This window comes from Trichoplusia ni, chromosome 19 (assembly GCF_003590095.1).
Source record: "Trichoplusia ni isolate ovarian cell line Hi5 chromosome 19, tn1, whole genome shotgun sequence".
NCBI lineage: Eukaryota > Metazoa > Arthropoda > Insecta > Lepidoptera > Noctuidae > Trichoplusia > Trichoplusia ni.
Window position 1 is genome coordinate 8,397,828 of NC_039496.1, and position 13,904 is coordinate 8,411,731.

Genomic DNA, 13,904 nt, shown 5'->3' on the forward strand with positions numbered 1-13,904 from the left:
GGGTTTCGCGAGTACTGAGAGAGGATGGTGGGGCACGCCGAGCCCCAGTAGGCCGGCCGGGGCAGAGCACCCTGGCCAAGGAGTGGCAGGGGCGGCGCCCCGTGCGCTGGTAAGTGCGCGGCGTGCATCTGTTGGAGCAGCCGCGGCAGGTCTGGCCTTTGTTGCTGCAACAATAAAAACATGACATTTTACTTACACAAATTCATCAACATTTAGTTCATCACCGTTTTACCAAATTAGTAAAAACAAGTTCCAATTTTTAATGTGCCGTTTCCTTCCCTAGATCGACGAAACAACAACTACGGTAGGACACTAATTAAAATCCGCAGCGCTTAATCAAATAAACCAACTGTTTGAGTTAACAAAACGAAATCACCGACAATACACAAATTTAAATGTATTATTTTTTAAATGAGTAATGTATTTTTAGTTGTGAGCGTCAACAATCAAAGTGGATTGATGTGTCACCGCAGAGCTCCGTGCATTTTTAAACCGAAGCCGAGCCAAATTAAAAATCCTCCATGGGACCCCTCTGTGCCGCGATATTTTAAAATTTTAAATGAGAGCTTCGCCGGCGGCGTCGACTGAGCGAAATTGATTACTCCTCCTCCATTATTCCCTTTTTCCACTTTTCCTGTTTTCCCGCACTTCTCGTTCTATCTCGTCTCGTTAACCGTATTATTCGTATACCCTTAGGATCGGTGCGCATATCTGACCAAGCGCATTGGTATGTTTTAACAGTTTATCGCTCTTTTCATTCCCTTTGGGTTTTATCACATTATTTTTAGAACACATCGAAGTAACAAGTTTAGTCCGCGCCCGCCTCCGCGCCGCTACCCGCTCGATGTTCATCACTCGTACAGAACGACCAAGCTTTTTTCCGCTCGGACGGGCAGGTTCTTTTTTTAACCGCCGAAAATTAATTGGATTTTCGCCGAGGGTGGAACATATTTTTATTGGCCGCTCACGGCTGTGATTTATTGTGTGTCAAAAGGTGGCGAGCGCCACTTAGCTGGGAGTGCTTTTTACAAAAGGGGATTTTTTTATATTTAAATTATTTCCATTTGAACATTTACACGTCTTATGCTCGATTGATTAAATTAAATACATTTTTCTAGCGCAATTTCTATGAGCTTCTATAATATTTTTGGCACACACCATTAAAATTCGTTAAAATATTTTAAAGTAGGTGATTTATTACTTGATGCCATAATAATATTAGTGTGTAATTTTCTTTTGTTAACTTGATAAATTACATAGTTTGTTTGTACTAAGAGAAACCAACAGGGAACGGTGTGATTAAATGTGTACATAATTAGCTTTTGAGTGGCTACAAAGTGTGATTACGTAATATATGTATTAGGTATGTACTTAGTGACCTGAAAGCGATGTGTGCTCGGGAGTTAGGGTCCGCGGTGAACCCTCATCTGGCGTGACAAATGACGCTACCTATCGTCCTGAGCTATCGTCGCTCGCAAACTAATAAAAACTTTAAGGATCTACCAATCATTTATGTATGTTTCCAGTCTCCATGCGATATATTTCTGATCGTGATAAATTTCTTATCGAATAATAAGGCTTGTTAGAAATAATAATCACACACGACTCTTATTCAAGAAGTGTCATACTATTTTCAAATAATTGTTTGATTGGACCTAATAATATTTAATAGACATCTATGACTTTTCAAGTAATTCTTATTTATCATTCCTCCTTTCTGATTACGTGATACTGTATTTCAAGCCCAGATTCGAGTTTATATATTTTTATTGAAGGCAAGTTTTAATTACGTATTCGTCCCTCGCTAGTCGGAGACATACCTGTACAAACATTTCGCTCGAGCTAACTGTTCCCTCGTTACCGTGCGGCGGTGGCGGGCGCGATCCCGAAGCTATCGCTATCGAGAGCCTGCCCCCTCCCCCCGAGCCGACACGCCCGCCACCCCTCCGACACCCACCCGCCTGTTATGAATGACAATAACGTGGCGTGATACCTCACCAACATTTTTTCCATATTTAGATGTGATTAAATAGCGTCGATACGGTCTCCCCGGGATTAAAACTCGTTCCCCTAACGACTTTTCCATCAGTTTACTTATCTCCGAACGAACTTTGGTGTTTATATTATCGACCGAATTTAAGTTTGATTAAGTTTCCCCTTCGGCGAGGAGTGTCGGCAGATTTTTATAATGAATTTTGTAGCTGAAAAAGTAATGTATTCAGAACGATAACGCGCTAAGTGATGCGAATAATTCTCACGTCGTTCACAAGCAGGCACGCGACTAATGATTCAGTAATAAAGCCGTACAAAAACCGGTGACCTCAAAATTCATTTAACAAAGTAGAAGTCTCTTGTTGTATTTTCTCATGCTCAAGTGATGAAAAGTTTATTCTTAAGAGTATACCGACATAATATTGTTTAGATAACACAAGTTTGTAAACTGCACAAAGAAATCAAGACCACGAATACAGAATCGGTAAGTAAGATTAAAGAAACAACATACATGTATTGAGTATAGAGAAATAAATAATATATCAGCACCGCCCTACAATATTGATGTAAGTTCGTATATACAAGTAGTGTGTGTAATTTTGCGTGTGTCGCTATGTGTGTAACAACAGACGTGGGTTGTCTCCAAAGCTTTTGTTATGAGAAAAATGCTTCGCCGCGTTCGGGTTTTCACGGCACATTTACCACAGTCTATACGCCGGGGATTATTCTTCATTTATAAATGGATAGCGCACGCCAACCGCACAGATTTTTACGCGTAAATATTTCATCAGCTTCAACGAGAATTATTTTTTGTGTAAATATTTTTTTCTTCGTTGCGCTGCACCACAAGATTAAACTTATTTCTTTTCTGTATGGTTACATTAAAAATTGCTGAAGTTGAAAAGCAACTCTACTTGTATTTTTGTCTGTAGATGGTAGATATAATTAGTTTTACAAGTAAACATTATTGTATTTTTATATCAACCCTCTTAATACTTTGTGAAGTATTCTTAATGACGCCAGATTCATTAGTGGTTAGTATTAAAATGAGGTAAAGTGTTAAATGTAAAATGGTATCAATTTAAAAACAATCTGTTACAGTGATTCAACGATTACCTTTTTACGTCGTTCGTAGTTACACCAGAATGAGACCAACAACATATTATAAACTCATTAGTTTTAAACTTGTGGGCGATTAATAACTACCTAAGACATTTAAAAATAATTACTGTTTACACCAATTACGAGTTGAGAGGTAGGTAATAAACACGTAAGTGGACGTTAACCTACAATTAGTAGGATTTTAATAGGAGTTATCAGGTGAGAAAATTCCACTATTGATATGTAGGATTGTGGGGTCTTAATGATGTGGTTAACCCTTGCCGCTACTAAAGACCAGTAGGCAGGAGTTATTTTACCATATAATTAATGTAAATGTAGTTTGGGAGTTTGTAAAACTAAAGTAAGTTGAAATCTGGTGGTGATGCCAATTTTTCTACCAGAAAACACTAATAATAGTTTATTTAACTTTGCTATCCAAGTGTGGGTGTGTGGGGTAACTTAATCAAATTTCAAAAAACGATTTCCTTCCTGAGCATATAAATTCTTCGTCGCGGCGGTTTTCAAAACAAATAAAAACGTGCACAAATACACCACCAGACTCAGAAAAAGCACCAGCATTTGTATATTACGCGGGGATTGAACCCACGACACGTCGCGCACAGTAGATTCTCGTGGTGACCGACACCACTCGGCTATAAATACAGTCAAAATGTAAATGTAAGCAATGGGTATTGGCTAGCAAAAGCAATATAGGGTGGATATTTGGACACGGCCATAATCCTCGCTTTTGCCATGCAGATTTGCGGGTGGACTAAACCAACATATTTTTATTTGTACAACATGTTGCAGCATTCCGTCACCGACACAAGCCGTTAATTGTTAGTATATCCTTTAAAATGAAAGAACTTGTGGAGTTCAATTTACCAACATTTTAAACAGCTTGCTTTATTATTAGTTCTGTTAAAATAAAGAAAATATACCAAGTAGTTAATATATTCAAATTCAATAAACGAAACATGAAAAATGGGTATTACTTAATATTATCTCGCATAACACTATTCCTGATAATAATGTTAATTGTAACGCATGCCAACCCTACCAGTAACACAGTTAAATAATTAAGAGTCAGTTAGTTCGCGGTGTGAGACGCATTAAGACTGCTCCAGCCGCCAGCCGCCATTGCCATGATCAGATTAAGATATCACATAAAACCTTGCTTCGTGTTAAACCAGACTATTTAATTAACTATTCTGTGTTAGCTCTTTCAAAATTAGTACTTAGTAGAGTAAGCGTCAGTTTTGTGTTACGCTTTTGTTTGGCTTATCAAACATATTTAGTATCAAAATTAGATTATTGTTTCACGTGCTACCCTATCTAAATGTAGATTCACTATATTTATTCCTAGTAGAGCAGATCACTAATCAATTCATCTGGTTTCAGTAATCCGTGATTAAATTCTGTATAGTTACTAAAATTAGCTCTGGCATTAATATTTCTGGGTTTAGCGATTATAACATGAAAGCAGGAAGTACTATGCATGCCACGCATGATTAACAGTAGGTACAACTTAAAAGGCAGAATATTAATGCTTCATGCCGTAGTTTATGATCAATAAAACAATACAAATTCAAAGCTGTAAACTACATTCTAATCTTCCAATGGCTGCCATTAAGTACCATTGTGACGGACGTGTCAGGAAAAATAACAGGGGTATGCGACATCTATTGGTAGTAGAACGGCGCAGCAAACTTTACGTCACTTTACACATTCAAACATTAAAAGCTCGTAAATTTGCGACATACTAACGCTTCTCATGCTAAGTGCCTATGTAAGGACACGCGCGTGACATCCATGCGGAATATTTATAAACGAACACCAAGACAATGTCTGTTTAGTCGCGAACACATTTAATTACTTGTAATGTTATACAGGTGGCGTGTTCAAGTCGAAGGTGCAGACATACGGTATAAAAGGGGCAGTTTGCCGGGACTGGGGGCGCCGGCGGGAGGGGGTCACGCACCATTAGCCAGGAAGCCTCGAGGCGGTTCGACACGCGACGACACGTGTTACACATTCAACATAATTGCTTCTAATCATATATATTATACCTAAATACATGCTGGGTTCACAATAAGGATACTCCAACAAAATAATCTTGGATCGGTAAACTAAGTTACCATGACGAAAAAGAATAATTGAACAATTTGTAAGCAATCGATGTTACAAAACGAGTATATTTTACTCCGCAGCTAGATTACAAGATACCACGTTTCTTGCAAAAATAACTTGGGTGTGTCAAAGGAAAGAACATAGGATAATAAGAAAAACTCGTGACGCTCGCAGACCGGATGAGTCGTAAAACTGATTACATAATTTCATTGGAAGCGACGACAGAAAGGGGCCTAACTGAGTTTTCCGCGTTGAAAAACAAGGAGCTCCGTCTAAGCGACACGGGAAAGTTAATGCGAGTCGTCGTCGGGAGGACGCGTCGAGCGACTCACAAGAAACGTCGAGGGCCTGCAATGCAATATTTATCACCCGCCCGCGAACGTGCCTGGGAAAAAATGACAAATTCATGTTTCCCTGACGCCCGGCCCCGGCGCGCTTCTCGCCCCGATTTATTCCTGTCGTAATTTTTATCAGAGGGCGCGGGACCCAACGTAAACTAGATAGAAATGTTTTCACGACTCGCTTGTTTATAAAGCCATCGACGGGGAAACAGATACGTTCTATTTACACGGCTCTAGCGCTCGTGTTTGCACATCTATCTCTAGAGATAATGTTGCATAAATGTTGTACGCATAAAACACTTGTTTATTTCACATACTTGAGCCGATTCGGCTTTTCAATCACGGCCGAGGCGAAGGCGATCGTAAATATAAGAATGAGATTTATTAACGGATTCGTAACGCGTATCTATGACACGAGGTCGCACGTCCGTATCGATCTGCACAAGTTACGTGAATATTGTTTCAATGTGAACATTCGTGTCATGTATAGGTGAACATGAGAGGGAGTTTTCGTATCTGGAAGCTATTACCTCTGCAGAGGTCGGGCGCCACCCCCGGGGGCGACGCGCGGCGGTGTGGAATAAAATCAGAACGAGAAATGATTTACCCGCCGATAACGCACCGACGACGCTCCGCCGCGCGCCTCCCCGGTTATTGACGACGAGTTTACGCACATTGTTCAAACACAATGCTGACTCGTTTCGCCACCTTATCTATCATACTCAAAATCATGACACACACAAATGCTGCTTTTTCTAATGCTATAAATTAGTAACTAACCTTCACAACTGGACTTTTAGTTAGGTTCATCATGAACGGAGCATAAATAAACGGAAAAAAGACAAATTAAACGATTTATTCCAAAACGCAAAATGTAGCGCTTAAAATTGTAAGTGATTTTAATAGGCAAGCAAATAATCCCCAATTTGAGAAGTATTCCCTGTTCACAAATCGGCGCTCGCGTACGCTCGCAAATCAGACGGAGGCTGGGCGGCCACTCTCTGGGGAGAGCCCCTTTGATCCCTAGCTGACCCGAAAATAAAAAAGGTACGTAATAAAAAGGCCCGACATACGGAAGGTGGCGCCGCTTTTTTATTTAAATTAGAGTGTTTTATGGGGGGAGGGCGATATTGCGTTTTGCCAGTGTCTCGAAGGCTGTTCGGTAAGCTATACCCGTACGTGTAGGTAAATCCTCTTGGTCTGGGGGCGACGAACCTTTCGCAAATACTTGGCTCTTAAGGTATTTTCTTATATCCGGTGGGTGTTTTCCAATCGTATTCACTGGGCGAAGAGTCTTTTGGCATTGAGTAATGAATTGCGTGACAAGCACGTGAAGTAGAACACAATGAGACGCACCTTATAACGGTAATAAATATAAACGGACAATACGTGTAATATGTCGTACGTTAATGTGAGACTAATTTATTAATTAGACTCGCAACGAATGCCATGACATGCAAGTCCAAGTTGTAAACAAATCATTTGGGCGGCAGCCAAGCGTTATGATCTCAGGTATTTGAGTTGATAAGTTGTCCGCGCCTCTGTTTTCGTGAGTAGCACGCCGGCGGCACCGTGTAAGTAAGGTGAGAGGCGAGGCGGCTACATAGCGGGCACGTCGCGCGTCGTGTGATCGAGTTGGCACCTCGCCAGCGCGTTCCATCCGCAACACTCTATCGGCCGCAGACGGACGAGCGACGACTGACTTCCACCACTTTATTTTCGCCCTCATTATCTTTAAAGTGATTTATTTTAGTCACGGTACATCTATTCAGGGGTTTTCGACAACGCCAACCGTTAACACGTATAGAGAATAGGTCACACTAACGACTTGGCACCCGACCGAGAATGAACCTATTGAAATAATAGACGGCAATGAAGTCCTCACGACACTTACTAGCTAAAAAATACAATTAGAGTGTTGTGAAATTAGTTAGAGCTACTATTTGAGGACAGTCACTAATTCTCTGCGTTGGAGGTGTTGTTAACATCGCATATGCAAATTGAAGTAAGAGGTAATAATATATAGCAGTCATTACGCTTGAACAGTGTCGGTAGCAATATTCTACGTGTCTCGCCCACGCCGATGACAAATGACCGCTCGGGATTATATAAACATGCTAATTCACCGCGGACGCGGTGCCCGCCAGTTTAATAAAATAATTTTCTATATAATGGCGGTAGTTTGTAGCAATTTCATCAATACCTCGTAGTTGGATTGCGGCCAACTCGTCTTGCGCGGCTTAGATCGTTTAATTAACGACCGTCGAACTTTCGACCTGTTGAAAGCCGCGCTTTTCGAGAATCAACTTACTTTACACGAAAGTCCCGGCTGTTTAAAACGAAAATTCTCATGGAGCTGCTGTACAATAACATTTTGCGCACGCCAGCAATATTATTTTGTATATTGTATTCGAGAGCGATAATTGAAATATTTACGCTTGTTTTAATATAAAAGCTTATTTTAGAGAGAGCTTCTGTGAAAAACATTTGTTTGGATGGAATGATTCATCTGAAACGAAGCGTGTATAAATATTAGATTTTAACCGAATAGTGTGATTTATGTATGGTTATTATAATAACATCGACCTTCCCACCGTTTAGTGTGCGTGCAACAAGCGAATAACTAAGCAATGACAGGCGGCGCAGTCGCGAGTGTTTGGACAGATGCCACAGTCACACTCGCCGCTCCGCCGGCCGCCATGCCTCGCCGCTGGCGCACTGCGAGCCGGCAGCTAAACATTCCACGCCACATTTACAACAGCCCACTGCTGTACAAACAAGACACGTGTTGTTCAAATCGGTTTCGCGTGAAATATACTTATGTTCAAGAAATTAATTTCGTTACTCGGAACGTTATACATGACCTACACGATTTCTAAGAATTCGAAGACAGCTTATTACACTGTTACGGGTTTTCGAATCAGATAAATCATAAATGATTATGTTCTTACTTCTTATGTACGTACATCGTTTGATTTTGTGTCATACTTTGAGAGAGCCTAGTAAAGCTGTTGTAAAAGATGAAGTCCCAATAAATAACTGGATAATGGACTAGCGATGACTTATCATGCCCATTGATGTGTTGGAGTATTCTTTTGAAGCGTAAGCTGTTGTTAACGTTTAGTACGTACATCCCGTTAGTGACGTGCATTACACATTGCTAGTAGTGTTAACAAAATGCGAGCAGGCAATGAGTACTCACCCCAATAATGGCATTAAGTTCTGTCATAGTGACCTGTTTCGCGCGCTCCACCGCCGAGGCGACCTGCTGCTGGTGCTCCTGCGACAGGAACGGCAGGATCTGCGCTATTATCGCGTTCAACCTTTTCGCTATCTCCGTCTGTAAACACAACAATTATTTAGTAATCACCAATTAATGCTAAACAAACATCAGCAAACACGACATAAGGTCATCGTGACGAAATTATAATATCATCACGAACGAACACCGATATCACACACACGTTATGAATAATTAAAATAAACCAATCTACTTTTCTGAATAAAATCAACATTAACATTAATATAGAGTCAGCTATAAATGAAACAACGGCCCGCTAACAGTAGATCGCTGCTTTACATACAAATACACAACCGAAAATGGTTTCACATTCCGAAGCAGATTATATTCAATAATAACATTTATAATTAGTTGATAAGCCGAGCGGGGAGCAACAAATAAAATTAACACGATAAACAATAATACTGGCGGCGCGGTGCGGCTCGACGCGGCGCGGTATGAAATGATAAATCGCCGCGTTACCGAGCCCGCGGTATTTATTGGTTGTGTTCGTATTTTCCGTTTAAATGCACATTAATTTTATTCGCAGATTCACAGTGAATTGACGACGAATTAACATAATTGAGTGTATTATTATATCGGCCCTTGTCGGCTCGTGTAAACAATCAGGTTGCTTCGTTGGATTATTTTTATTTGTTTTGTCATCATCGCTCGACCGTAAAATGTTTTAAGATTGGTTTAACGCGTTTATAGATTGGCTTAATGTCTTATTGTTTACTTTAAATATAAATAAGCTTGGATTGGGAAATACGATATATGATCTAAAATGGTTGACATTTACAGCGCGCATCGAGCATCAAATTCATTGCGGCGCGCACATGTCTGCCGGAGTGTTAAATTACAATATTGTCTGAACACGACGCTCCATTATTGCCACAAAGCTGCCCACACACCTAAACGTAACTCTCGCAGCATAATTGCACAGCTACGAATATTTTAGAACTATTGCCAAATTTCTCATTATTCTCGAAAACATTGTATTATTTTGAAAAATACAGATATTTGTTAGCGTGGAAAGAGTGATGAGCACATTAAGACAGCATTTTGTAGTCAACATTTTATTTTTATATAATAAGTATAATAACTTATTCTTTGTAGATACCCAGTTTTTTACAACGGTATCGCTAATTGATGATCAACTAATCATGGGAGATTAATTGTAATAATATTTTTGGCTGACATAATAATGTGCTGCGAAAGATAGTAAGGAACAGATCGTAATATTATTTAGGTATTATTTATTGGATTTTATTAATTCGTAATGTAATACAGAGAGCAGTATCCAATCTGCGCCTGTTATGTCATGCTTTTGTTTGAGACACCGCGTGGGTTTTTAAGCGACAAGTCACTTCGACTTATTATCAATTGCCGAACTTTGTGATGTTCAACCGAAATAAAAAACTGAGAATTTCAAATAATCTTTTAGAAGTTTAAGCTTCGATGTTAAGATAATCTGTTAACACGAATAACAACATGTCACATAAATCTAATAGCAACTGTTGATACAAAACTTTTAACCCGTTCTTGTGTAAAACATTAAGCTGTATGTAGTTAAACGTATAGTGTAGTGTGTGCGAGGCGAGGGCGCGCGCGGTGGACCGCAGCGTTCACCGCAAATTGTACTTTCATTCCGCCTCGCTAAATGGACTGTTTGTCGCGTCCGAGCTCTGCGCGAATTTACTCCACGCGCCGCGCATATTTGTCTTTTTGCAGTTAACCGATACCTTTTTGGAAACGAAAAATAAATCTCATTTCATTTAAACTAACCAGTCTGATCTAAAAATTAGTCGACGCTTGAAAAAAGACCGGTAAAATATTTACTCAAATAATTGAGAGCTTTTATAAGTGCGTAAATAAAAACTTTATGAATCAATTTAGCGACGAGCAATATTTTAAGAAGTGAGACAACAACAAGGTTTCTCCATTTAGTAGATAAACATCAGCTTCGTGAGTCGTGCAACTATTGGAATATTAGTACGTAATGCAAATTTCCTATAGCAATGTGCTAATAAATATCCGATAGGCCATCGATTCACGGATTCAATTTGTGAGTTGAATAAATACGTCAGTTTCCTGTTATCAACATTTAATATCAATGACTGTTTTATTACATTTAACTCAAGAAAGTTAATGATGTTGAATGATGTAAGAGCTGATAACCTCTTGCTATCCAGGATCTTGGCATTGGGACTGTACCGCTATAGTTCATGTTACTGCATGTTTATTTAAATATTTAATACAATCTAAAAAATGTCAGTTATATAAGGTCAGAATTATTAGTAAGTAGTCCAAAATAAAGTTATTGGAAGTGCGACACAAAATGTGTACTGGTGACATTGTAAAGCGCAGCATGCCGCACGGGCGTCGTGTCGCGCGCGCGCCGCAGCCGCGCCGCAGCGTCACTGCCGACGACCGGCCGACCGACATGACGCGCCCGAATTACCGCAAATTACATTTTCATTCCCCGCCTCTACCACCAGGTTATTGTGAAAATTTACTACTAAACTGGAAAATACAACCTCTAAATTTAACGCTTTTTATGATAAACGACGCTGTACTCCCACAGCGACGAATAATATTTTTTACACTAACGGACCGTGAATTGCAGAGAATTGTAGTGAGAGTTGGTTTTATCTTTGTTTCTCAGTGAATCGCACATTCCTTTAATCGCATGGTTTAGATAGAGACGAGCGTAGCTCATTCAGTGAATTTATAATTAGCTGAGTAATTAATTGTAATTCCAGACGTGTGAAGTCTTTTAACATGTACGTATCATTGTTAACGTAATCAGAAAAGTGAAATGTACGTTATATAAATAACTAACTTGGCCGAGACAGTTAAATTAGTTAGACAACATCAGCGAAAGTACATAGCTTAGCACTACGTGAAGTTCATTTATAATATCAATGACATTACTTGTTTTGTACAAACGATTGTATCTGACGTCAATTTTAATCTTAAGTTTTGTAAGATTATCTTTCGGCAAGTTTGAATACCGGTGCGATCTTCAAATGCTTTTATGAAATCTCATGTCTTGCATATTGTTCCCATACTTGAACTCCCTCGTAGCGTGAATTCAACGCATTCTAACATCGCAATGTCGAAATTCAATCAGAGAATAGCACCATTGAGCGTAAAATATCGACAAAGGGTTTCAGATTAAAGCAGTTTTTCTTATTGTCGTGACGAGGCGAACAATCCTCGTCCCATCTGCACCTCGTATAACTCTACAACAGTAGCTACGAGTACGAACGGTGGAATAAAAAGCGGGCGTACAAAAGGGCCACAAAATACGTACTTTTGCGAGCTCTCCACAAAAGATATAGTACGGTTTGTCATTAAGGAGTTCATCCCCGCGCGAGAAATAAAAGAGGAACGTTGGGTTTCGGGGAGAGGCGTGGGGTGGGGCGGGGGCGAGGCGAGGAGGTGCACTAATGGCTCCGACACTCATCCGCTAATGCCGCGGGTGACTCTTCTTTTTGCACGATTTTCACGTGGTTTAGTCGGTGGAGCTTTTAATCTGCGGCCGCATCTTGCCAGCGGTGCTCCATTTGTTTCACTATTATTTATTGCACCCCACAAACATCGCTAAAATGTGCTTCAAACATTGTTTTTAATGAAGAGCACAATATTAATTAAGCTTTTATTTTCAAAGGAAGTACACTGACTTGACGAGTTTTGAGAATTTGCAATAAAATTTACAAGTCATAAAGGTGTTGGGCAATAAGCTCACCAATTTAAATTAATAAACACATTTATATGTTAAATATTTCCATATAAACGACTAGTAAGTTGCGTCACGAATTGATTTGAAAACAAAATAAATTATATTTTAAATACCAAATACTTATTATATCTCCAAATGAATAGATAAACGGCACATAATGATGACACAAGTTTATTATATTATACGCATGGTTGTTACCTAATACAGACCTGCTGAGGCAATCAGGGAATTGTTTCATGTTCTTGACTTTTGTTTTGTAAAATGCCGTAGCGAGAGTCGTAAACACATCAGGATTCCTGACGAAGCTAACTACGGTACTGGTGAATATGGCACATGAGTGCACGAGGTGCATAAGCGAGGCGCGGCCGGCTGTGACCTGAATGCGGGTCGTGGTTCCACGCCACAATTTATTGTCTCCCTTGAATACTCGAACGCTCATGCTGTGAGTGCTGCTGCCTACATCGTGACCGACGTAGCAACCACGCGAATACTAACCGATAACATCTACATACGTCCCTCATACAGAATATAAATGACGGCCGTGTTTTCCTTTACGTACTTGTGCGTAGCTTCGCCAAGTTTAAAGAGTTTAAATCAGAAAGATATAATGTGAAAATGAAGAGGTTAAATCGCGCAACCATTTGGTTATTTATAAGTTGTGCGGTGCTCCCGAGTGGGCCACTGGCGTTCGCCTCGACGATCAACTTTTACTGCTTTTACCGCGATTGTGTTTTGCGGAGTAAACTGAACGGACGCCGCACTTCCACTGCGGTTTCGGCCTTCATTAATGCCTCCCGACTCTTTTATGAATTATTTATGCACGCCGCGTTCTGCTTATCTTGCCCGCGGCGTTCTCGCCAAGTTTCCACTTTATTAAACAAAACAGTCGCCAATCGAAAAGGCACGCTATTGTATTGAAAGCGACGTTAAGTTCTTGTGGCCCCGCAATAAATAATTCCTCCGGCGAAATGGCAGTCGAGTCGATAAATGGGCTATTATTGCAGCAGACAGAGGCCAACATTATCATCGATTCGTATCGCATTCGCGGAGCAATAATTGTTTAAACATAGCCCGCTGTAGGACATTAGTGGCAGGCACATCGATAATGCACACTGCCGACCACTGTCGCCGATTCTCGTTAGCTTTCTAATTACTCACTGACGTAATTGTATGTTGTACGTCGTGAACTTTTACACGAGTTAGTGAGACAACAAACAGGCGATTCGGGGGTTGGATTGCATCTTAAATATTTAAACAGGGTTCAATTATCTACGCAGTTAAGTGAAGTGCTCGTGAACGACAATATAATTGC